Genomic DNA, 22,435 nt, shown 5'->3' with positions numbered 1-22,435 from the left:
GGTAACCATCGCGATTAAAAAACGCGATAAAAATTGACAAACTCTCAATGGAATTGATCCAGAATCATTCTTATAGATGAATTGAACCTATCTCTAAGGCATTGAAATGTTTCATCTACGAAATTGGACTGGTAACCATCGTGATTGAAAAAAAATTTCAAGAAATTTGTTATTGAAAACAAACTATCCATCGCCAACGACATTCCGTATTCCCAAGCGGTCACCCTTCCAAGTACTAACGGGACTCGACGTAACTTAACTTCTGGGAGCTGACGAGACCAGGTGCGTTCTACGTGATATGGCCATTGACATTCAGAATTGAAAATTTACCCTCCCAGTCCCAATGGATGAATAGAAAATCACTTCAAAGTGACAGAAATGTTTGTTCATTGAATTTGAACTGGTAATCATCGCGAATAAAAAGCGCGATCAACTTTGAAAAACTCGCAATGAAATTCATCCAGAATCATTCCTATAGATGAATTGTACCTATCCCTATGTCATTGAAATTTTTGATCTACGAATTGGGACTGGTAACCATCGCGATTAAAAAACGCGATAAAAATTGACAAACTCTCAATGGAATTGATCCAGAATCATTCTTATAGATGAATTGAACCTATCTCTAAGGCATTGAAATGTTTCATCTACGAAATTGGACTGGTAACCATCGTGATTGAAAAAAAATTTCAAGAAATTTGTTATTGAAAACAAACTATCCATCGCCAACGACATTCCGTATTCCCAAGCGGTCACCCTTCCAAGTACTAACGGGACTCGACGTAACTTAACTTCTGGGAGCTGACGAGACCAGGTGCGTTCTACGTGATATGGCCATTGACATTCAGAATTGAAAATTTACCCTCCCAGTCCCAATGGATGAATAGAAAATCACTTCAAAGTGACAGAAATGTTTGTTCATTGAATTTGAACTGGTAATCATCGCGAATAAAAAGCGCGATCAACTTTGAAAAACTCGCAATGAAATTCATCCAGAATCATTCCTATAGATGAATTGTACCTATCCCTATGTCATTGAAATTTTTGATCTACGAATTGGGACTGGTAACCATCGCGATTAAAAAACGCGATAAAAATTGACAAACTCTCAATGGAATTGATCCAGAATCATTCTTATAGATGAATTGAACCTATCTCTAAGGCATTGAAATGTTTCATCTACGAAATTGGACTGGTAACCATCGTGATTGAAAAAAAATGTCAAGAAATTTGTTATTGAAAACATACTATCCATCGCCAACGACATCCCGTATTCCCAAGCGGTCACCCTTCCAAGCACTAACGGGACTCGACGTTACTTAACTTCTGGGAGCTGACGAGACCAGGTGCGTTCTACGTGATATGGCCGTTGACATTCAAAAATGAAAATTTACCCTCCCAGTCCCAATGGATGAATAGAAAATCACTTCAAAGTGACAGAATTGTTTGTTCATAAATTTGGACTGGTAACCATCGCGAATAAAAAGCGCGATCAACTTTGAAAAACTCGCAATGAAATTCATCCAGAATCATTCCTATAGATGAATTGAACCTATCCCTATGTCATTGAAATTTTTGATCTACGAATTTGGACTGGTAACCATCGCGATTAAAAAACGCGATAAAAATTGACAAACTCTCAATGGAATTGATCCAGAATCATTCTTATAGATGAATTGAACCTATCTCTAAGGCATTGAAATGTTTCATCTACGAAATTGGACTGGTAACCATCGTGATTGAAAAAAAATTTAAAGAAATTTGTTATTGAAAACAAACTATCCATCGCCAACGACATCCCGTATTCCCAAGCGGTCACCCTTCCAAGTACTAACGGGACTCGACGTAACTTAACTTCTGGGAGCTGACGAGACCAGGTGCGTTCTACGTGATATGGCCGTTGACATTCAAAAATGAAAATTTACCCTCCCAGTCCCAATGGATGAATAGAAAATCACTTCAAAGTGACAGAAATGTTTGTTCATTGAATTTGGACTGGTAACCATCGCGAATGAAAAGCGCGATCAACTTTGAAAAACTCGCAATGAAATTCATCCAGAATCATTCCTATAGATGAATTGAACCTATCCCTATGTCATTGAAATTTTTGATCTACGAATTTGGACTGGTAACCATTGCGATTAAAAAACGCGATAAAATTTGACAAACTTTCAATGGAATTGATCCAGAATCATTCTTATAGATGAATTGAACCTATCTCTAAGGCATTGAAATGTTTCATCTACGAAATTGGATTGATAACCATCGTGATTGAAAAAAAATGTCAAGAAATTTATTATTGAAAACAAACTATCCATCGCCAACGACATCCCGTATTCCCAAGCGGTCACCCTTCCAAGCACTAACGGGACTCGACGTAACTTAACTTCTGGGAGCTGACGAGACCAGGTGCGTTCTTTGTGGTATGGGCGTTGACATTCAAAACTGAAAATTTACCCTCCCAGTCCCAATGGATGAATAGAAAATCACTTCAAAGTGACAGAAATGTTTGTTCATTGAATTTGGACTGGTAACCATCGCGAATGAAAAGCGCGATCAACTTTGAAAAACTCGCAATGAAATTCATCCAGAATCATTCCTATAGATGAATTGAACCTATCCCTATGTCATTGAAATTTTTGATCTACGAATTGGGACTGGTAACCATTGCGATTAAAACACGCGATAAAATTTGAAAAACATCATTCTTATAGATGAATTGAACCTATCTCTAAGGCATTGAAATGTTTCATCTACGAAATTGGACTGGTAACCATCGCTATTGAAAAAAAATGTCAGGAAATTTGTTATTGAAAACAAACTATCCATCGCCAACGACATCCCGTATTCCCAAGCGGTCACCCTTCCAAGCACTAACGGGACTCGACGTAACTTAACTTCTGGGAGCTGACGAGACCAGGTGCGTTCTACGTGATATGGCCGTTGACATTCAAAAATGAAAATTTACCCTCCCATTCCCAATGGATGAATAGAAAATCACTTCAAAGTGACAGAAATGTTTGTTCATTGAATTTGGACTGGTAACCATCGCGAATAAAAAGCGCGATCAACTTTCAAAAACTCGCAATGAAATTCATCCAGAATCATTCCTATAGATGAATTGAACCTATCCCTATGTCATTGAAATTTTTGATCTACGAATTTGGACTGGTAACCATCACGATTAAAAAACGCGATAAAATTTGACAAACTCTCAATGGAATTGATCCAGAATCATTCTTATAGATGAATTGAACCTATCTCTAAGGCATTGAAATGTTTCATCTACGAAATTGGACTGGTAACCATCGTGATTGAAAAAAAATTTCAAGAAATTTGTTATTGAAAACAAACTATCCATCGCCAACGACATTCCGTATTCCCAAGCGGTCACCCTTCCAAGTACTAACGGGACTCGACGTAACTTAACTTCTGGGAGCTGACGAGACCAGGTGCGTTCTACGTGATATGGCCATTGACATTCAGAATTGAAAATTTACCCTCCCAGTCCCAATGGATGAATAGAAAATCACTTCAAAGTGACAGAAATGTTTGTTCATTGAATTTGAACTGGTAATCATCGCGAATAAAAAGCGCGATCAACTTTGAAAAACTCGCAATGAAATTCATCCAGAATCATTCCTATAGATGAATTGTACCTATCCCTATGTCATTGAAATTTTTGATCTACGAATTGGGACTGGTAACCATCGCGATTAAAAAACGCGATAAAAATTGACAAACTCTCAATGGAATTGATCCAGAATCATTCTTATAGATGAATTGAACCTATCTCTAAGGCATTGAAATGTTTCATCTACGAAATTGGACTGGTAACCATCGTGATTGAAAAAAAATGTCAAGAAATTTGTTATTGAAAACATACTATCCATCGCCAACGACATCCCGTATTCCCAAGCGGTCACCCTTCCAAGCACTAACGGGACTCGACGTAACTTAACTTCTGGGAGCTGACGAGACCAGGTGCGTTCTACGTGATATGGCCGTTGACATTCAAAAATGAAAATTTACCCTCCCAGTCCCAATGGATGAATAGAAAATCACTTCAAAGTGACAGAATTGTTTGTTCATAAATTTGGACTGGTAACCATCGCGAATAAAAAGCGCGATCAACTTTGAAAAACTCGCAATGAAATTCATCCAGAATCATTCCTATAGATGAATTGAACCTATCCCTATGTCATTGAAATTTTTGATCTACGAATTTGGACTGGTAACCATCGCGATTAAAAAACGCGATAAAAATTGACAAACTCTCAATGGAATTGATCCAGAATCATTCTTATAGATGAATTGAACCTATCTCTAAGGCATTGAAATGTTTCATCTACGAAATTGGACTGGTAACCATCGTGATTGAAAAAAAATTTAAAGAAATTTGTTATTGAAAACAAACTATCCATCGCCAACGACATCCCGTATTCCCAAGCGGTCACCCTTCCAAGTACTAACGGGACTCGACGTAACTTAACTTCTGGGAGCTGACGAGACCAGGTGCGTTCTACGTGATATGGCCGTTGACATTCAAAAATGAAAATTTACCCTCCCAGTCCCAATGGATGAATAGAAAATCACTTCAAAGTGACAGAAATGTTTGTTCATTGAATTTGGACTGGTAACCATCGCGAATGAAAAGCGCGATCAACTTTGAAAAACTCGCAATGAAATTCATCCAGAATCATTCCTATAGATGAATTGAACCTATCCCTATGTCATTGAAATTTTTGATCTACGAATTTGGACTGGTAACCATCACGATTAAAAAACGCGATAAAATTTGACAAACTCTCAATGGAATTGATCCAGAATCATTCTTATAGATGAATTGAACCTATCTCTAAGGCATTGAAATGTTTCATCTACGAAATTGGACTGGTAACCATCGTGATTGAAAAAAAATTTCAAGAAATTTGTTATTGAAAACAAACTATCCATCGCCAACGACATTCCGTATTCCCAAGCGGTCACCCTTCCAAGTACTAACGGGACTCGACGTAACTTAACTTCTGGGAGCTGACGAGACCAGGTGCGTTCTACGTGATATGGCCATTGACATTCAGAATTGAAAATTTACCCTCCCAGTCCCAATGGATGAATAGAAAATCACTTCAAAGTGACAGAAATGTTTGTTCATTGAATTTGAACTGGTAATCATCGCGAATAAAAAGCGCGATCAACTTTGAAAAACTCGCAATGAAATTCATCCAGAATCATTCCTATAGATGAATTGTACCTATCCCTATGTCATTGAAATTTTTGATCTACGAATTGGGACTGGTAACCATCGCGATTAAAAAACGCGATAAAAATTGACAAACTCTCAATGGAATTGATCCAGAATCATTCTTATAGATGAATTGAACCTATCTCTAAGGCATTGAAATGTTTCATCTACGAAATTGGACTGGTAACCATCGTGATTGAAAAAAAATGTCAAGAAATTTGTTATTGAAAACATACTATCCATCGCCAACGACATCCCGTATTCCCAAGCGGTCACCCTTCCAAGCACTAACGGGACTCGACGTAACTTAACTTCTGGGAGCTGACGAGACCAGGTGCGTTCTACGTGATATGGCCGTTGACATTCAAAAATGAAAATTTACCCTCCCAGTCCCAATGGATGAATAGAAAATCACTTCAAAGTGACAGAATTGTTTGTTCATAAATTTGGACTGGTAACCATCGCGAATAAAAAGCGCGATCAACTTTGAAAAACTCGCAATGAAATTCATCCAGAATCATTCCTATAGATGAATTGAACCTATCCCTATGTCATTGAAATTTTTGATCTACGAATTTGGACTGGTAACCATCGCGATTAAAAAACGCGATAAAAATTGACAAACTCTCAATGGAATTGATCCAGAATCATTCTTATAGATGAATTGAACCTATCTCTAAGGCATTGAAATGTTTCATCTACGAAATTGGACTGGTAACCATCGTGATTGAAAAAAAATTTAAAGAAATTTGTTATTGAAAACAAACTATCCATCGCCAACGACATCCCGTATTCCCAAGCGGTCACCCTTCCAAGTACTAACGGGACTCGACGTAACTTAACTTCTGGGAGCTGACGAGACCAGGTGCGTTCTACGTGATATGGTCGTTGACATTCAAAAATGAAAATTTACCCTCCCAGTCCCAATGGATGAATAGAAAATCACTTCAAAGTGACAGAAATGTTTGTTCATTGAATTTGGACTGGTAACCATCGCGAATGAAAAGCGCGATCAACTTTGAAAAACTCGCAATGAAATTCATCCAGAATCATTCCTATAGATGAATTGAACCTATCCCTATGTCATTGAAATTTTTGATCTACGAATTTGGACTGGTAACCATTGCGATTAAAAAACGCGATAAAATTTGACAAACTCTCAATGGAATTGATCCAGAATCATTCTTATAGATGAATTGAACCTATCTCTAAGGCATTGAAATGTTTCATCTACGAAATTGGATTGATAACCATCGTGATTGAAAAAAAATGTCAAGAAATTTATTATTGAAAACAAACTATCCATCGCCAACGACATCCCGTATTCCCAAGCGGTCACCCTTCCAAGTACTAACGGGACTCGACGTAACTTAACTTCTGGGAGCTGACGAGACCAGGTGCGTTCTTTGTGGTATGGGCGTTGACATTCAAAACTGAAAATTTACCCTCCCAGTCCCAATGGATGAATAGAAAATCACTTCAAAGTGACAGAAATGTTTGTTCATTGAATTTGGACTGGTAACCATCGCGAATGAAAAGCGCGATCAACTTTGAAAAACTCGCAATGAAATTCATCCAGAATCATTCCTATAGATGAATTGAACCTATCCCTATGTCATTGAAATTTTTGATCTACGAATTGGGACTGGTAACCATTGCGATTAAAACACGCGATAAAATTTGAAAAACATCATTCTTATAGATGAATTGAACCTATCTCTAAGGCATTGAAATGTTTCATCTACGAAATTGGACTGGTAACCATCGCTATTGAAAAAAAATGTCAGGAAATTTGTTATTGAAAACAAACTATCCATCGCCAACGACATCCCGTATTCCCAAGCGGTCACCCTTCCAAGCACTAACGGGACTCGACGTAACTTAACTTCTGGGAGCTGACGAGACCAGGTGCGTTCTACGTGATATGGCCGTTGACATTCAAAAATGAAAATTTACCCTCCCAGTCCCAATGGATGAATAGAAAATCACTTCAAAGTGACAGAAATGTTTGTTCATTGAATTTGGACTGGTAACCATCGCGAATAAAAAGCGCGATCAACTTTGAAAAACTCGCAATGAAATTCATCCAGAATCATTCCTATAGATGAATTGAACCTATCCCTATGTCATTGAAATTTTTGATCTACGAATTTGGACTGGTAACCATTGCGATTAAAAAACGCGATAAAATTTGAAAAACATCATTCTTATAGATGAATTGAACCTATCTCTAAGGCATTGAAATGTTTCATCTACGAAATTGGACTGGTAACCATCGTGATTGAAAAAAAATGTCAAGAAATTTGTTATTGAAAACAAACTATCCATCGCCAACGACATCCCGTATTCCCAAGCGGTCACCCTTCCAAGTACTAACGGGACTCGACGTAACTTAACTTCTGGGAGCTGACGAGACCAGGTGCGTTCTTTGTGGTATGGGCGTTGACATTCAAAACTGAAAATTTACCCTCCCAGTCCCAATGGATGAATAGAAAATCACTTCAAAGTGACAGAAATGTTTGTTCATTGAATTTGGACTGGTAACCATCGCGAATGAAAAGCGCGATCAACTTTGAAAAACTCGCAATGAAATTCATCCAGAATCATTCCTATAGATGAATTGAACCTATCCCTATGTCATTGAAATTTTTGATCTACGAATTGGGACTGGTAACCATTGCGATTAAAACACGCGATAAAATTTGAAAAACATCATTCTTATAGATGAATTGAACCTATCTCTAAGGCATTGAAATGTTTCATCTACGAAATTGGACTGGTAACCATCGCTATTGAAAAAAAATGTCAGGAAATTTGTTATTGAAAACAAACTATCCATCGCCAACGACATCCCGTATTCCCAAGCGGTCACCCTTCCAAGCACTAACGGGACTCGACGTAACTTAACTTCTGGGAGCTGACGAGACCAGGTGCGTTCTACGTGATATGGCCGTTGACATTCAAAAATGAAAATTTACCCTCCCAGTCCCAATGGATGAATAGAAAATCACTTCAAAGTGACAGAAATGTTTGTTCATTGAATTTGGACTGGTAACCATCGCGAATAAAAAGCGCGATCAACTTTGAAAAACTCGCAATGAAATTCATCCAGAATCATTCCTATAGATGAATTGAACCTATCCCTATGTCATTGAAATTTTTGATCTACGAATTTGGACTGGTAACCATTGCGATTAAAAAACGCGATAAAATTTGAAAAACATCATTCTTATAGATGAATTGAACCTATCTCTAAGGCATTGAAATGTTTCATCTACGAAATTGGACTGGTAACCATCGTGATTGAAAAAAAATGTCAAGAAATTTGTTATTGAAAACAAACTATCCATCGCCAACGACATCCCGTATTCCCAAGCGGTCACCCTTCCAAGTACTAACGGGACTCGACGTAACTTAACTTCTGGGAGCTGACGAGACCAGGTGCGTTCTTTGTGGTATGGGCGTTGACATTCAAAACTGAAAATTTACCCTCCCAGTCCCAATGGATGAATAGAAAATCACTTCAAAGTGACAGAAATGTTTGTTCATTGAATTTGGACTGGTAACCATCGCGAATGAAAAGCGCGATCAACTTTGAAAAACTCGCAATGAAATTCATCCAGAATCATTCCTATAGATGAATTGAACCTATCCCTATGTCATTGAAATTTTTGATCTACGAATTGGGACTGGTAACCATTGCGATTAAAACACGCGATAAAATTTGAAAAACATCATTCTTATAGATGAATTGAACCTATCTCTAAGGCATTGAAATGTTTCATCTACGAAATTGGACTGGTAACCATCGCTATTGAAAAAAAATGTCAGGAAATTTGTTATTGAAAACAAACTATCCATCGCCAACGACATCCCGTATTCCCAAGCGGTCACCCTTCCAAGCACTAACGGGACTCGACGTAACTTAACTTCTGGGAGCTGACGAGACCAGGTGCGTTCTACGTGATATGGCCGTTGACATTCAAAAATGAAAATTTACCCTCCCAGTCCCAATGGATGAATAGAAAATCACTTCAAAGTGACAGAAATGTTTGTTCATTGAATTTGGACTGGTAACCATCGCGAATAAAAAGCGCGATCAACTTTGAAAAACTCGCAATGAAATTCATCCAGAATCATTCCTATAGATGAATTGAACCTATCCCTATGTCATTGAAATTTTTGATCTACGAATTTGGACTGGTAACCATTGCGATTAAAAAACGCGATAAAATTTGAAAAACATCATTCTTATAGATGAATTGAACCTATCTCTAAGGCATTGAAATGTTTCATCTACGAAATTGGACTGGTAACCATCGTGATTGAAAAAAAATGTCAAGAAATTTGTTATTGAAAACAAACTATCCATCGCCAACGACATCCCGTATTCCCAAGCGGTCACCCTTCCAAGTACTAACGGGACTCGACGTAACTTAACTTCTGGGAGCTGACGAGACCAGGTGCGTTCTTTGTGGTATGGGCGTTGACATTCAAAACTGAAAATTTACCCTCCCAGTCCCAATGGATGAATAGAAAATCACTTCAAAGTGACAGAAATGTTTGTTCATTGAATTTGGACTGGTAACCATCGCGAATGAAAAGCGCGATCAACTTTGAAAAACTCGCAATGAAATTCATCCAGAATCATTCCTATAGATGAATTGAACCTATCCCTATGTCATTGAAATTTTTGATCTACGAATTGGGACTGGTAACCATTGCGATTAAAACACGCGATAAAATTTGAAAAACATCATTCTTATAGATGAATTGAACCTATCTCTAAGGCATTGAAATGTTTCATCTACGAAATTGGACTGGTAACCATCGCTATTGAAAAAAAATGTCAGGAAATTTGTTATTGAAAACAAACTATCCATCGCCAACGACATCCCGTATTCCCAAGCGGTCACCCTTCCAAGCACTAACGGGACTCGACGTAACTTAACTTCTGGGAGCTGACGAGACCAGGTGCGTTCTACGTGATATGGCCGTTGACATTCAAAAATGAAAATTTACCCTCCCAGTCCCAATGGATGAATAGAAAATCACTTCAAAGTGACAGAAATGTTTGTTCATTGAATTTGGACTGGTAACCATCGCGAATGAAAAGCGCGATCAACTTTGAAAAACTCGCAATGAAATTCATCCAGAATCATTCCTATAGATGAATTGAACCTATCCCTATGTCATTGAAATTTTTGATCTACGAATTTGGACTGGTAACCATTGCGATTAAAAAACGCGATAAAATTTGACAAACTCTCAATGGAATTGATCCAGAATCATTCTTATAGATTAATTGAACCTATCTCTAAGGCATTGAAATGTTTCATCTACGAAATTGGACTGGTAACCATCGTGATTGAAAAAAAATTTCAAGAAATTTGTTATTGAAAACAAACTATCCATCGCCAACGACATCCCGTATTCCCAAGCGGTCACCCTTCCAATTACTAACGGGACTCGACGTAATTTAACTTCTGGGAGCTGACGAGACCAGGTGCGTTTTTTGTGATATGGCCGTTGACATTCACAAATGAAAATTTACCCTCCCAGTCCCAATGGATGAATAGAAAATCACTTCAAAGTGACAGAAATGTTTGTTCATTGAATTTGGACTGGTAACCATCGCGAATGAAAAGCGCGATCAACTTTGAAAAACTCGCAATGAAATTCATCCAGAATCATTCCTATAGATGAATTGAACCTATCCCTATGTCATTGAAATTTTTGATCTACGAATTGGGACTGGTAACCATTGCGATTAAAAAACGCGATAAAATTTGAAAAACATCATTCTTATAGATGAATTGAACCTATCTCTAAGGCATTGAAATGTTTCATCTACGAAATTGGACTGGTAACCATCGTGATTGAAAAAAAATGTCAAGAAATTTGTTATTGAAAACAAACTATCCATCGCCAACGACATCCCGTATTCCCAAGCGGTCATTCTTCCAAGTACTAACGCGACTCGACGTAACTTAACTTCTGGGAGCTGACGAGACCAGGTGCGTTCTTTGTGATATGGCCGTTGACATTCAAAAATGAAAATTTACCCTCCCAGTCCCAATGGATGAATAGAAAATCACTTCAAAGTGACATAAATGTTTGTTCATTGAATTTGGACTGGTAACCATCGCGAATGAAAAGCGCGATCAACTTTGAAAAACTCGCAATGAAATTCATCCAGAATCATTCCTATAGATGAATTGAACCTATCCCTATGTCATTGACATTTTTGATCTACGAATTTGGACTGGTAACCATTGCGATTAAAAAACGCGATAAAATTTGACAAACTCTCAATGGAATTGATCCAGAATCATTCTTATAGATTAATTGAACCTATCTCTAAGGCATTGAAATGTTTCATCTACGAAATTGGACTGGTAACCATCGTGATTGAAAAAAAATGTCAAGAAATTTGTTATTGAAAACAAACTATCCATCGCCAACGACATCCCGTATTCCCAAGCGGTCACCCTTCCAAGTACTAACGGGACTCGACGTAACTTAACTTCTGTGAGCTGACGAGACCAGGTGCGTTCTATGTGATATGGCCGTTGACATTCAAAAATGAAAATTTACCCTCCCAGTCCCAATGGATGAATAGAAAATCACTTCAAAGTGACAGAAATGTTTGTTCATTGAATTTGGACTGGTAACCATCGCGAATGAAAAGCGCGATCAACTTTGAAAAACACGCAATGAAATTCATCCAGAATCATTCCTATAGATGAATTGAACCTATCCCTATGTCATTGAAATTTTTGATCTACGAATTGGGACTGGTAACCATTGCGATTAAAAAACGCGATAAAATTTGAAAAACATCATTCTTATAGATGAATTGAACCTATCTCTAAGGCATTGAAATGTTTCATCTACGAAATTGGACTGGTAACCATCGTGATTGAAAAAAAAATGTCAAGAAATTTGTTATTGAAAACAAACTATCCATCGCCAACGACATCCCGTATTCCCAAGCGGTCACCCCTCCAAGTACTAACGGGACTCGACGTAACTTAACTTCTGGGAGCTGACGAGACCAGGTGCGTTCTTTGTGATATGGCCGTTGACATTCAAAAATGAAAATTTACCCTCCCAGTCCCAATGGATGAATAGAAAATCACTTCAAAGTGACAGAAATGTTTGTTCATTGAATTTGGACTGGTAACCATCGCGAATGAAAAGCGCGATCAACTTTGAAAAACTCGCAATGAAATTCATCCAGAATCATTCCTATAGATGAATTGAACCTATCCCTATGTCATTGACATTTTTGATCTACGAATTTGGACTGGTAACCATTGCGATTAAAAAACGCGATAAAATTTGACAAACTCTCAATGGAATTGATCCAGAATCATTCTTATAGATTAATTGAACCTATCTCTAAGGCATTGAAATGTTTCATCTACGAAATTGGACTGGTAACCATCGTGATTGAAAAAAAATGTCAAGAAATTTGTTATTGAAAACAAACTATCCATCGCCAACGACATCCCGTATTCCCAAGCGGTCACCCTTCCAAGTACTAACGGGACTCGACGTAACTTAACTTCTGGGAGCTGACGAGACCAGGTGCGTTCTTTGTGATATGGCCGTTGACATTCAAAAATGAAAATTTACCCTCCCAGTCCCAATGGATGAATAGAAAATCACTTCAAAGTGACAGAAATGTTTGTTCATTGAATTTGGACTGGTAACCATCGCGAATGAAAAGCGCGATCAACTTTGAAAAACTCGCAATGAAATTCATCCAGAATCATTCCTATAGATGAATTGAACCTATCCCTATGTCATTGAAATTTTTGATCTACGAATTTGGACTGGTAACCATTGCGATTAAAAAACGCGATAAAATTTGACAAACTCTCAATGGAATTGATCCAGAATCATTCTTATAGATTAATTGAACCTATCTCTAAGGCATTGAAATGTTTCATCTACGAAATTGGACTGGTAACCATCGTGATTGAAAAAAAATTTCAAGAAATTTGTTATTGAAAACAAACTATCCATCGCCAACGACATCCCGTATTCCCAAGCGGTCACCCTTCCAATTACTAACGGGACTCGACGTAATTTAACTTCTGGGAGCTGACGAGACCAGGTGCGTTTTTTGTGATATGGCCGTTGACATTCACAAATGAAAATTTACCCTCCCAGTCCCAATGGATGAATAGAAAATCACTTCAAAGTGACAGAAATGTTTGTTCATTGAATTTGGACTGGTAACCATCGCGAATGAAAAGCGCGATCAACTTTGAAAAACTCGCAATGAAATTCATCCAGAATCATTCCTATAGATGAATTGAACCTATCCCTATGTCATTGAAATTTTTGATCTACGAATTGGGACTGGTAACCATTGCGATTAAAAAACGCGATAAAATTTGAAAAACATCATTCTTATAGATGAATTGAACCTATCTCTAAGGCATTGAAATGTTTCATCTACGAAATTGGACTGGTAACCATCGTGATTGAAAAAAAATGTCAAGAAATTTGTTATTGAAAACAAACTATCCATCGCCAACGACATCCCGTATTCCCAAGCGGTCATTCTTCCAAGTACTAACGCGACTCGACGTAACTTAACTTCTGGGAGCTGACGAGACCAGGTGCGTTCTTTGTGATATGGCCGTTGACATTCAAAAATGAAAATTTACCCTCCCAGTCCCAATGGATGAATAGAAAATCACTTCAAAGTGACATAAATGTTTGTTCATTGAATTTGGACTGGTAACCATCGCGAATGAAAAGCGCGATCAACTTTGAAAAACTCGCAATGAAATTCATCCAGAATCATTCCTATAGATGAATTGAACCTATCCCTATGTCATTGAAATTTTTGATCTACGAATTGGGACTGGTAACCATTGCGATTAAAAAACGCGATAGAATTTGAAAAACATCATTCTTATAGATGAATTGAACCTATCTCTAAGGCATTGAAATGTTTCATCTACGAAATTGGACTGGTAACCATCGTGATTGAAAAAAAATGTCAAGAAATTTGTTATTGAAAACAAACTATCCATCGCCAACGACATCCCGTATTCCCAAGTGGTCACCCTTCCAAGTACTAACGGGACTCGACGTAACTTAACTTCTGGGAGCTGACGAGACCAGGTGCGTTCTACGTGATATGGCCGTTGACATTCAAAAATGAAAATTTACCCTCCCAGTCCCAATGGATGAATAGAAAATCACTTCAAAATGACAGAAATGTTTGTTCATTGAATTTGGACTGGTAACCATCGCGAATGAAAAGCGCGATCAACTTTGAAAAACTCGCAATGAAATTCATCCAGAATCATTCCTATAGATGAATTGAACCTATCCCTATGTCATTGAAATTTTTGATCTACGAATTTGGACTGGTAACCATTGCGATTAAAAAACGCGATAAAATTTGACAAACTCTCAATGGAATTGATCCAGAATCATTCTTATAGATTAATTGAACCTATCTCTAAGGCATTGAAATGTTTCATCTACGAAATTGGACTGGTAACCATCGTGATTGAAAAAAAATTTCAAGAAATTTGTTATTGAAAACAAACTATCCATCGCCAACGACATCCCGTATTCCCAAGCGGTCACCCTTCCAATTACTAACGGGACTCGACGTAATTTAACTTCTGGGAGCTGACGAGACCAGGTGCGTTCTTTGTGATATGGCCGTTGACATTCAAAAATGAAAATTTACCCTCCCAGTCCCAATGGATGAATAGAAAATCACTTCAAAGTGACAGAAATGTTTGTTCATTGAATTTGGACTGGTAACCATCGCGAATGAAAAGCGCGATCAACTTTGAAAAACTCGCAATGAAATTCATCCAGAATCATTCCTATAGATGAATTGAACCTATCCCTATGTCATTGAAATTTTTGATCTACGAATTGGGACTGGTAACCATTGCGATTAAAAAACGCGATAAAATTTGAAAAACATCATTCTTATAGATGAATTGAACCTATCTCTAAGGCATTGAAATGTTTCATCTACGAAATTGGACTGGTAACCATCGTGATTGAAAAAAAATGTCAAGAAATTTGTTATTGAAAACAAACTATCCATCGCCAACGACATCCCGTATTCCCAAGCGGTCATTCTTCCAAGTACTAACGCGACTCGACGTAACTTAACTTCTGGGAGCTGACGAGACCAGGTGCGTTCTTTGTGATATGGCCGTTGACATTCAAAAATGAAAATTTACCCTCCCAGTCCCAATGGATGAATAGAAAATCACTTCAAAGTGACATAAATGTTTGTTCATTGAATTTGGACTGGTAACCATCGCGAATGAAAAGCGCGATCAACTTTGAAAAACTCGCAATGAAATTCATCCAGAATCATTCCTATAGATGAATTGAACCTATCCCTATGTCATTGAAATTTTTGATCTACGAATTGGGACTGGTAACCATTGCGATTAAAAAACGCGATAGAATTTGAAAAACATCATTCTTATAGATGAATTGAACCTATCTCTAAGGCATTGAAATGTTTCATCTACGAAATTGGACTGGTAACCATCGTGATTGAAAAAAAATGTCAAGAAATTTGTTATTGAAAACAAACTATCCATCGCCAACGACATCCCGTATTCCCAAGTGGTCACCCTTCCAAGTACTAACGGGACTCGACGTAACTTAACTTCTGGGAGCTGACGAGACCAGGTGCGTTCTACGTGATATGGCCGTTGACATTCAAAAATGAAAATTTACCCTCCCAGTCCCAATGGATGAATAGAAAATCACTTCAAAGTGACAGAAATGTTTGTTCATTGAATTTGGACTGGTAACCATCGCGAATGAAAAGCGCGATCAACTTTGAAAAACTCGCAATGAAATTCATCCAGAATCATTCCTATAGATGAATTGAACCTATCCCTATGTCATTGACATTTTTGATCTACGAATTGGGACTGGTAACCATTGCGATTAAAAAACGCGATAAAATTTGAAAAACATCATTCTTATAGATGAATTGAACCTATCTCTAAGGCATTGAAATGTTTCATCTACGAAATTGGACTGGTAACCATCGTGATTGAAAAAAAATTTCAAGAAATTTGTTATTGAAAACAAACTATCCATCGCCAACGACATCCCGTATTCCCAAGCGGTCACCCTTCCAAGTACTAACGGGACTCGACGTAATTTAATTTCTGGGAGCTGACGAGACCAGGTGCGTTCTACGTGATATGGCCGTTGACATTCAAAAATGAAAATTTACCCTCCCAGTCCCAATGGATGAATAGAAAATCACTTCAAAGTGACAGAAATGTTTGTTCATTGAATTTGGACTGGTAACCATCGCGAATGAAAAGCGCGATCAACTTTGAAAAACTCGCAATGAAATTCATCCAGAATCATTCCTATAGATGAATTGAACCTATCCCTATGTCATTGAAATTTTTGATCTACGAATTTGGACTGGTAACCATTGCGATTAAAAAACGCGATAAAATTTGACAAACTCTCAATGGAATTGATCCAGAATCATTCTTATAGATGAATTGAACCTATCTCTAAGGCATTGAAATGTTTCATCTACGAAATTGGACTGATAACCATCGTGATTGAAAAAAAATGTCAAGAAATTTATTATTGAAAACAAACTATCCATCGCCAACGACATCCCGTATTCCCAAGCGGTCACCCTTCCAAGTACTAACGGGACTCGACGTAACTTAACTTCTGGGAGCTGACGAGACCAGGTGCGTTCTATGTGGTATGGGCGTTGACATTCAAAAATGAAAATTTACCCTCCCATTCCCAATGGATGAATAGAAAATCACTTCAAAGTGACAGAAATGTTTGTTCATTGAATTTGGACTGGTAACCATCGCGAATGAAAAGCGCGATCAACTTTGAAAAACTCGCAATGAAATTCATCCAGAATCATTCCTATAGATGAATTGAACCTATCCCTATGTCATTGAAATTTTTGATCTACGAATTGGGACTGGTAACCATTGCGATTAAAACACGCGATAAAATTTGAAAAACATCATTCTTATAGATGAATTGAACCTATCTCTAAGGCATTGAAATGTTTCATCTACGAAATTGGACTGGTAACCATCGCTATTGAAAAAAAATGTCAGGAAATTTGTTATTGAAAACAAACTATCCATCGCCAACGACATCCCGTATTCCCAAGCGGTCACCCTTCCAAGCACTAACGGGACTCGACGTAACTTAACTTCTGGGAGCTGACGAGACCAGGTGCGTTCTACGTGATATGGCCGTTGACATTCAAAAATGAAAATTTACCCTCCCAGTCCCAATGGATGAATAGAAAATCACTTCAAAGTGACAGAAATGTTTGTTCATTGAATTTGGACTGGTAACCATCGCGAATAAAAAGCGCGATCAACTTTGAAAAACTCGCAATGAAATTCATCCAGAATCATTCCTATAGATGAATTGAACCTATCCCTATGTCATTGAAATTTTTGATCTACGAATTTGGACTGGTAACCATTGCGATTAAAAAACGCGATAAAATTTGAAAAACATCATTCTTATAGATGAATTGAACCTATCTCTAAGGCATTGAAATGTTTCATCTACGAAATTGGACTGGTAACCATCGTGATTGAAAAAAAATGTCAAGAAATTTGTTATTGAAAACAAACTATCCATCGCCAACGACATCCCGTATTCCCAAGCGGTCACCCTTCCAAGTACTAATGGGACTCGACGTAACTTAACTTCTGGGAGCTGACGAGACCAGGTGCGTTCTTTGTGATATGGCCGTTGACATTCAAAAATGAAAATTTACCCTCCCAGTCCCAATGGATGAATAGAAAATCACTTCAAAGTGACAGAAATGTTTGTTCATTGAATTTGGACTGGTAACCATCGCGAATGAAAAGCGCGATCAACTTTGAAAAACTCGCAATGAAATTCATCCAGAATCATTCCTATAGATGAATTGAACCTATCCCTATGTCATTGAAATTTTTGATCTACGAATTGGGACTGGTAACCATTGCGATTAAAAAACGCGATAAAATTTGAAAAACATCATTCTTATAGATGAATTGAACCTATCTCTAAGGCATTGAAATGTTTCATCTACGAAATTGGACTGGTAACCATCGTGATTGAAAAAAAATGTCAAGAAATTTGTTATTGAAAACAAACTATCCATCGCCAACGACATCCCGTATTCCCAAGCGGTCACCCTTCCAAGTACTAACGGGACTCGACGTAACTTAACTTCTGTGAGCTGACGAGACCAGGTGCGTTCTACGTGATATGGCCGTTGACATTCAAAAATGAAAATTTACCCTCCCAGTCCCAATGGATGAATAGAAAATCACTTCAAAGTGACAGAAATGTTTGTTCATTGAATTTGGACTGGTAACCATCGCGAATGAAAAGCGCGATCAACTTTGAAAAACACGCAATGAAATTCATCCAGAATCATTCCTATAGATGAATTGAACCTATCCCTATGTCATTGAACTTTTTGATCTACGAATTTGGACTGGTAACATTGCGATTAAAAAACGCGATAAAATTTGACAAACTCTCAATGGAATTGATCTAGAATCATTCTTATAGATTAATTGAACCTATCTCTAAGGCATTGAAATGTTTCATCTACGAAATTGGACTGGTAACCATCGTGATTGAAAAAAAATGTCAAGAAATTTGTTATTGAAAACAAACTATCCATCGCCAACGACATCCCGTATTCCCAAGCGGTCACCCTTCCAAGTACTAACGGGACTCGACGTAACTTAACTTCTGGGAGCTGACGAGACCAGGTGCGTTCTTTGTGATATGGCCGTTGACATTCAAAAATGAAAATTTACCCTCCCAGTCCCAATGGATGAATAGAAAATCACTTCAAAGTGACAGAAATGTTTGTTCATTGAATTTGGACTGGTAACCATCGCGAATAAAAAGCGCGATCAACTTTGAAAAACTCGCAATGAAATTCATCCAGAATCATTCCTATAGATGAATTGAACCTATCCCTATGTCATTGAAATTTTTGATCTACGAATTTGGACTGGTAACCATTGCGATTAAAAAACGCGATAAAATTTGAAAAACATCATTCTTATAGATGAATTGAACCTATCTCTAAGGCATTGAAATGTTTCATCTACGAAATTGGACTGGTAACCATCGTGATTGAAAAAAAATGTCAAGAAATTTGTTATTGAAAACAAACTATCCATCGCCAACGACATCCCGTATTCCCAAGCGGTCACCCTTCCAAGTACTAATGGGACTCGACGTAACTTAACTTCTGGGAGCTGACGAGACCAGGTGCGTTCTTTGTGATATGGCCGTTGACATTCAAAAATGAAAATTTACCCTCCCAGTCCCAATGGATGAATAGAAAATCACTTCAAAGTGACAGAAATGTTTGTTCATTGAATTTGGACTGGTAACCATCGCGAATGAAAAGCGCGATCAACTTTGAAAAACTCGCAATGAAATTCATCCAGAATCATTCCTATAGATGAATTGAACCTATCCCTATGTCATTGAAATTTTTGATCTACGAATTGGGACTGGTAACCATTGCGATTAAAAAACGCGATAAAATTTGAAAAACATCATTCTTATAGATGAATTGAACCTATCTCTAAGGCATTGAAATGTTTCATCTACGAAATTGGACTGGTAACCATCGTGATTGAAAAAAAATGTCAAGAAATTTGTTATTGAAAACAAACTATCCATCGCCAACGACATCCCGTATTCCCAAGCGGTCACCCTTCCAAGTACTAACGGGACTCGACGTAACTTAACTTCTGTGAGCTGACGAGACCAGGTGCGTTCTACGTGATATGGCCGTTGACATTCAAAAATGAAAATTTACCCTCCCAGTCCCAATGGATGAATAGAAAATCACTTCAAAGTGACAGAAATGTTTGTTCATTGAATTTGGACTGGTAACCATCGCGAATGAAAAGCGCGATCAACTTTGAAAAACACGCAATGAAATTCATCCAGAATCATTCCTATAGATGAATTGAACCTATCCCTATGTCATTGAACTTTTTGATCTACGAATTTGGACTGGTAACATTGCGATTAAAAAACGCGATAAAATTTGACAAACTCTCAATGGAATTGATCTAGAATCATTCTTATAGATTAATTGAACCTATCTCTAAGGCATTGAAATGTTTCATCTACGAAATTGGACTGGTAACCATCGTGATTGAAAAAAAATGTCAAGAAATTTGTTATTGAAAACAAACTATCCATCGCCAACGACATCCCGTATTCCCAAGCGGTCACCCTTCCAAGTACTAACGGGACTCGACGTAACTTAACTTCTGGGAGCTGACGAGACCAGGTGCGTTCTTTGTGATATGGCCGTTGACATTCAAAAATGAAAATTTACCCTCCCAGTCCCAATGGATGAATAGAAAATCACTTCAAAGTGACAGAAATGTTTGTTCATTGAATTTGGACTGGTAACCATCGCGAATGAAAAGCGCGATCAACTTTGAAAAACTCGCAATGAAATTCATCCAGAATCATTCTTATAGATGAATTGAACCTATCCCTATGTCATTGAAATTTTTGATCTACGAATTGGGACTGGTAACCATTGCGATTAAAAAACGCGATAAAATTTGAAAAACATCATTCTTATAGATGAATTGGACCTATCTCTAAGGCATTGAAATGTTTCATCTACGAAATTGGACTGGTAACCATCGTGATTGAAAAAAAATGTCAAGAAATTTGTTATTGAAAACAAACTATCCATCGCCAACGACATCCCGTATTCCCAAGCGGTCACCCTTCCAAGTACTAACGGGACTCGACGTAACTTAACTTCTGTGAGCTGACGAGACCAGGTGCGTTCTACGTGATATGGCCGTTGACATTCAAAAATGAAAATTTACCCTCCCAGTCCCAATGGATGAATAGAAAATCACTTCAAAGTGACAGAAATGTTTGTTCATTGAATTTGGACTGGTAACCATCGCGAATGAAAAGCGCGATCAACTTTGAAAAACTCGCAATGAAATTCATCCAGAATCATTCCTATAGATGAATTGAACCTATCCCTATGTCATTGACATTTTTGATCTACGAATTTGGACTGGTAACCATTGCGATTAAAAAACGCGATAAAATTTGACAAACTCTCAATGGAATTGATCCAGAATCATTCTTATAGATTAATTGAACCTATCTCTAAGGCATTGAAATGTTTCATCTACGAAATTGGACTGGTAACCATCGTGATTGAAAAAAAATGTCAAGAAATTTGTTATTGAAAACAAACTATCCATCGCCAACGACATCCCGTATTCCCAAGCGGTCACCCTTCCAAGTACTAACGGGACTCGACGTAACTTAACTTCTGTGAGCTGACGAGACCAGGTGCGTTCTACGTGATATGGCCGTTGACATTCAAAAATGAAAATTTACCCTCCCAGTCCCAATGGATGAATAGAAAATCACTTCAAAGTGACAGAAATGTTTGTTCATTGAATTTGGACTGGTAACCATCGCGAATGAAAAGCGCGATCAACTTTGAAAAACACGCAATGAAATTCATCCAGAATCATTCCTATAGATGAATTGAACCTATCCCTATGTCATTGAAATTTTTGATCTACGAATTGGGACTGGTAACCATTGCGATTAAAAAACGCGATAAAATTTGAAAAACATCATTCTTATAGATGAATTGAACCTATCTCTAAGGCATTGAAATGTTTCATCTACGAAATTGGACTGGTAACCATCGTGATTGAAAAAAAAATGTCAAGAAATTTGTTATTGAAAACAAACTATCCATCGCCAACGACATCCCGTATTCCCAAGCGGTCACCCCTCCAAGTACTAACGGGACTCGACGTAACTTAACTTCTGGGAGCTGACGAGACCAGGTGCGTTCTTTGTGATATGGCCGTTGACATTCAAAAATGAAAATTTACCCTCCCAGTCCCAATGGATGAATAGAAAATCACTTCAAAGTGACAGAAATGTTTGTTCATTGAATTTGGACTGGTAACCATCGCGAATGAAAAGCGCGATCAACTTTGAAAAACTCGCAATGAAATTCATCCAGAATCATTCCTATAGATGAATTGAACCTATCCCTATGTCATTGACATTTTTGATCTACGAATTTGGACTGGTAACCATTGCGATTAAAAAACG

The 22,435-nt window shown here is 37.7% G+C and overlaps 1 non-coding gene and 42 pseudogenes across 1 annotated transcript; all 43 read right to left on the bottom strand.

The window, feature by feature from the left end:
* Window positions 1–191: 191 nt before the first annotated feature.
* On the bottom strand, window positions 192–310 carry LOC124329570 (annotated as a pseudogene).
* Window positions 311–723: 413 nt separating this feature from the next.
* On the bottom strand, window positions 724–842 carry LOC124329569 (annotated as a pseudogene).
* A 413-nt stretch (window positions 843–1,255) lies between these two features.
* Window positions 1,256–1,374, bottom strand: LOC124329893 (annotated as a pseudogene).
* A 412-nt stretch (window positions 1,375–1,786) lies between these two features.
* On the bottom strand, window positions 1,787–1,905 carry LOC124332253 (annotated as a pseudogene).
* A 413-nt stretch (window positions 1,906–2,318) lies between these two features.
* LOC124330468 lies at window positions 2,319–2,437 on the bottom strand (annotated as a pseudogene).
* Window positions 2,438–2,829: 392 nt separating this feature from the next.
* On the bottom strand, window positions 2,830–2,948 carry LOC124335210 (annotated as a pseudogene).
* Window positions 2,949–3,361: 413 nt separating this feature from the next.
* LOC124329568 lies at window positions 3,362–3,480 on the bottom strand (annotated as a pseudogene).
* A 413-nt stretch (window positions 3,481–3,893) lies between these two features.
* LOC124335209 lies at window positions 3,894–4,012 on the bottom strand (annotated as a pseudogene).
* Window positions 4,013–4,424: 412 nt separating this feature from the next.
* Window positions 4,425–4,543, bottom strand: LOC124332252 (annotated as a pseudogene).
* Window positions 4,544–4,956: 413 nt separating this feature from the next.
* Window positions 4,957–5,075, bottom strand: LOC124329567 (annotated as a pseudogene).
* A 413-nt stretch (window positions 5,076–5,488) lies between these two features.
* Window positions 5,489–5,607, bottom strand: LOC124335208 (annotated as a pseudogene).
* Window positions 5,608–6,019: 412 nt separating this feature from the next.
* Window positions 6,020–6,138, bottom strand: LOC124330156. The gene has a single exon (XR_006916833.1). It is a non-coding gene; the product is annotated as a 5S ribosomal RNA (ribosomal RNA).
* A 413-nt stretch (window positions 6,139–6,551) lies between these two features.
* Window positions 6,552–6,670, bottom strand: LOC124330169 (annotated as a pseudogene).
* A 392-nt stretch (window positions 6,671–7,062) lies between these two features.
* LOC124335207 lies at window positions 7,063–7,181 on the bottom strand (annotated as a pseudogene).
* A 392-nt stretch (window positions 7,182–7,573) lies between these two features.
* On the bottom strand, window positions 7,574–7,692 carry LOC124330168 (annotated as a pseudogene).
* A 392-nt stretch (window positions 7,693–8,084) lies between these two features.
* LOC124335205 lies at window positions 8,085–8,203 on the bottom strand (annotated as a pseudogene).
* Window positions 8,204–8,595: 392 nt separating this feature from the next.
* Window positions 8,596–8,714, bottom strand: LOC124330167 (annotated as a pseudogene).
* Window positions 8,715–9,106: 392 nt separating this feature from the next.
* On the bottom strand, window positions 9,107–9,225 carry LOC124335203 (annotated as a pseudogene).
* Window positions 9,226–9,617: 392 nt separating this feature from the next.
* LOC124330166 lies at window positions 9,618–9,736 on the bottom strand (annotated as a pseudogene).
* A 392-nt stretch (window positions 9,737–10,128) lies between these two features.
* Window positions 10,129–10,247, bottom strand: LOC124335202 (annotated as a pseudogene).
* A 413-nt stretch (window positions 10,248–10,660) lies between these two features.
* On the bottom strand, window positions 10,661–10,779 carry LOC124330305 (annotated as a pseudogene).
* Window positions 10,780–11,171: 392 nt separating this feature from the next.
* Window positions 11,172–11,290, bottom strand: LOC124330371 (annotated as a pseudogene).
* A 413-nt stretch (window positions 11,291–11,703) lies between these two features.
* Window positions 11,704–11,822, bottom strand: LOC124330015 (annotated as a pseudogene).
* A 393-nt stretch (window positions 11,823–12,215) lies between these two features.
* On the bottom strand, window positions 12,216–12,334 carry LOC124329852 (annotated as a pseudogene).
* Window positions 12,335–12,747: 413 nt separating this feature from the next.
* Window positions 12,748–12,866, bottom strand: LOC124329759 (annotated as a pseudogene).
* A 413-nt stretch (window positions 12,867–13,279) lies between these two features.
* Window positions 13,280–13,398, bottom strand: LOC124330304 (annotated as a pseudogene).
* A 392-nt stretch (window positions 13,399–13,790) lies between these two features.
* On the bottom strand, window positions 13,791–13,909 carry LOC124330370 (annotated as a pseudogene).
* A 392-nt stretch (window positions 13,910–14,301) lies between these two features.
* On the bottom strand, window positions 14,302–14,420 carry LOC124331074 (annotated as a pseudogene).
* A 413-nt stretch (window positions 14,421–14,833) lies between these two features.
* On the bottom strand, window positions 14,834–14,952 carry LOC124330329 (annotated as a pseudogene).
* A 392-nt stretch (window positions 14,953–15,344) lies between these two features.
* Window positions 15,345–15,463, bottom strand: LOC124330369 (annotated as a pseudogene).
* Window positions 15,464–15,855: 392 nt separating this feature from the next.
* LOC124331063 lies at window positions 15,856–15,974 on the bottom strand (annotated as a pseudogene).
* Window positions 15,975–16,366: 392 nt separating this feature from the next.
* Window positions 16,367–16,485, bottom strand: LOC124329585 (annotated as a pseudogene).
* Window positions 16,486–16,898: 413 nt separating this feature from the next.
* LOC124329890 lies at window positions 16,899–17,017 on the bottom strand (annotated as a pseudogene).
* Window positions 17,018–17,409: 392 nt separating this feature from the next.
* Window positions 17,410–17,528, bottom strand: LOC124335201 (annotated as a pseudogene).
* Window positions 17,529–17,920: 392 nt separating this feature from the next.
* LOC124329849 lies at window positions 17,921–18,039 on the bottom strand (annotated as a pseudogene).
* A 392-nt stretch (window positions 18,040–18,431) lies between these two features.
* Window positions 18,432–18,550, bottom strand: LOC124335480 (annotated as a pseudogene).
* A 412-nt stretch (window positions 18,551–18,962) lies between these two features.
* On the bottom strand, window positions 18,963–19,081 carry LOC124329758 (annotated as a pseudogene).
* Window positions 19,082–19,473: 392 nt separating this feature from the next.
* Window positions 19,474–19,592, bottom strand: LOC124329848 (annotated as a pseudogene).
* Window positions 19,593–19,984: 392 nt separating this feature from the next.
* On the bottom strand, window positions 19,985–20,103 carry LOC124335479 (annotated as a pseudogene).
* Window positions 20,104–20,515: 412 nt separating this feature from the next.
* Window positions 20,516–20,634, bottom strand: LOC124329756 (annotated as a pseudogene).
* A 392-nt stretch (window positions 20,635–21,026) lies between these two features.
* Window positions 21,027–21,145, bottom strand: LOC124335478 (annotated as a pseudogene).
* Window positions 21,146–21,558: 413 nt separating this feature from the next.
* Window positions 21,559–21,677, bottom strand: LOC124335477 (annotated as a pseudogene).
* Window positions 21,678–22,070: 393 nt separating this feature from the next.
* LOC124329851 lies at window positions 22,071–22,189 on the bottom strand (annotated as a pseudogene).
* Window positions 22,190–22,435: the final 246 nt, after the last annotated feature.

This window comes from Daphnia pulicaria, chromosome 3 (assembly GCF_021234035.1).
Source record: "Daphnia pulicaria isolate SC F1-1A chromosome 3, SC_F0-13Bv2, whole genome shotgun sequence".
In the NCBI taxonomy this organism is placed as follows: domain Eukaryota; kingdom Metazoa; phylum Arthropoda; class Branchiopoda; order Diplostraca; family Daphniidae; genus Daphnia; species Daphnia pulicaria.
This window is presented reverse-complemented; position numbering and strand designations above follow the sequence as displayed.